Source organism: Lagenorhynchus albirostris, chromosome 2 (assembly GCF_949774975.1).
Source record: "Lagenorhynchus albirostris chromosome 2, mLagAlb1.1, whole genome shotgun sequence".
Lineage (NCBI taxonomy): Eukaryota > Metazoa > Chordata > Mammalia > Artiodactyla > Delphinidae > Lagenorhynchus > Lagenorhynchus albirostris.
Genome location: NC_083096.1, coordinates 78153560 through 78156160, shown reverse-complemented (window position 1 = coordinate 78156160; position 2601 = coordinate 78153560).

Sequence of the window (2601 nt, the reverse complement as noted above, 5' to 3'; positions counted from 1 at the left end):
CCTTATACAATCTTTTCAGACCACCAAGTCATGGGAGGTAATAGCTGTAATAAATCTCGTGAGCTCTTTGGCTCACAGCCACTTCTTAATGGAAAGGACTATATCTGACCCTCAGTTCACAGCATGACAAATGTCAAAGGCGGACATTTCCCTCGGGCCAGGCTTCCTTCCCACTCTGCTGTCTTCGGTCACACCTTCTGGTCCTGCAGCTTGCCTCCTGGTAGATAAGTGAATGCTGCTGGGGTGTGACTTGGGGGCACTGAAAGGCCCCTGACCTAAAATATCTTCCTCTGTCCCTGTGGACTGGGCATCTCATCGTCAGCATTGTACTCTGAGGTCTGAGCAAAGGGGCTTCCCACTCCAAATCCAGAACTATAAATATGCCTCTGGGTTAGGACTGCATGTCACCAACAGTCCCAAGATAAACCACCCCTACCGGGAGGGGGCCTTAACCCATTATCTTCCCAAGCTCTTTAGGAGTATGAGACCAAGACTGAGGACGTTTTCAGAAGAGGCACAGACTTAAGGCCTGCAGACAAGTCTGAGCAACAGTCATGTTTTGGAGGTTGTACTTGATGTCTTAAAGTTGTTTTTTTAGTGACTTGTCAATATTTTAAAACTAGGATGCTTTATAATGTCTCTTAAAAAATAAAAACTTAATAACAAAGCTCTAGCAACATTGTCCTGCACCCGCACAAAGTAACAGGGGTCTTAGGGGTTCCCAGCCAGCTTACCCACCATCCTGTGGGCCTGAGCTTGGGTAAAAAAGTTGGAAAGCAGGCCTGGGCACCTGGGACTCATTTGTCTGTTGTATATCATTCCAATTCAAATATTTCTTTTAACTCTAAAAAAAAACCATAAAAAATATGAAAAAATACAGATGACACAAAGTAGCCTAAAGTTCTTTCCTTGTGTTGAAAAAACTTAGGGATTTACTGAGAAAACAAAATATGGATGTTAAACTTCAAATAAGGGCATACCTGTTACACGTCAAAGCATTTTAGGGCTTCCCTGGTGGCGCAATGGTTAAGAATCCGCCTGCTAACGCAGGGGACACGGGTTCAAGCCCTGGTCCGGGAAGATCCCATATACCGCGGAGCAACTAAGCCCGGGAGCCTCGAGCCCGTGCTCCGCAGCAAGAGAAGCCACCGCGATGAGAAGCCACCGCGATGAGAAGCCACCGCGATGAGAAGCCACCGCGATGAGAAGCCACCGCGATGAGAAGCCCGCGCACCACAACGAAGGGCAGCCCCCGCCTGCAGCAACTAGAGAAAGCCTGCGCGCAGCAACGAAGACACAACACAGCCAAATATTAAATAAATTTATATTAAAAAAATATATTGACAAGGGACTTCCCTGGTGGTCCAGTGGTTAAGACTCTGCACTTCCACGGCACGGAGCGTGGCTTGGATCCCTGGTTGGGGAACTAAGATCCTGCATGCCGGGCGGTGCCGCCAAAAAGTTAAAATAAAAAAAAATAAAATAAAATATTGACAAGTTACTGAAAAAAAGCCAAAACCTTTCAAATACTGAGTAGACCCAGCAATACAGGACCGTGGTTCATGAATAAATGGCAAATAAAACTTTAAAAATAGTAGTGACCATTTATTATCTACTTTGTCATACACTTTCATGTATATTATTTATTTCTTTAACATAACTAAAAACATAGATAACGCTTGTGGTTAAAAATTCAACAACATATAAGCATGTAGAGTAAAAAGTGAAAGCTGTATTTTTTTCCTCTCCCAACCCCACAGCCCCTGCCCAGGTGTTGCCCCCAATTCCGAGTTTGGGGTATATTCTTCCAGATATAAATGAATAGACAGACATATCTCCAAGCTTATTCGTATATATCAGATTAGCTCCATTTTACAGATGAGGAAAGTGCAGCACAGAAAAGTTGTAGTATTCATCCAAGACCACAGAGCTGATAAGTACTCGAGCTGAGATTCAAACCCAGCTCGTCTGATTCCTAAATCAGCGCATTCCTTCCGCTATGCCCCGTGTGTAAAATTTTATGGATGAAGAAACCGAGGCTCACAGAGGTCCCTTGTGCAGTCAGAACCACATGGTTCACAGCCCACCTCGGGAGAGGCAGGGGTGACTGGGCTTGCACGGGAGGCTGCGTGGAGGAGAGGGCCTTGACCAACGCGGATCTGGGGTCGGGTGGGACCATCTCGGCCCAGCAACGCCCAGATCTGGGGCCCGGGGCTTGTCCACGCCGCTCGGGTACAGGCACCACCCAGCCCCTTGGCGCCACTCGCGGCCGCCTGGCCTGGGCAGGCGCAGCGCTCGCACCGCCCACTCGGAGCCGGTCTGGAGGCCGGGGTCCGGGAGTCCCGAGCCCCAGCCGGGCCTTGGGACAGCCCGGGAGCGATGGCTCCCTCCGAACCGGGCTGGGACCCCCTCGGCTTCGCCCCCTCGAGCCGTTGGCGGGTGCCGGGCTGGGGTGGCCAAGGCCCAAAGCCCGGGGTGGGTGGCCCTGGCGGGCAAGGGGTTCGGGGTGGGCCTCCGGGACCCGGGGGCCGGCTCGGGACGCGGGCTGGGCGCGTGGCGGGCGGGCGGGCGGAGCTGGGGGCGGGGCGAGGGCGGAGCCGC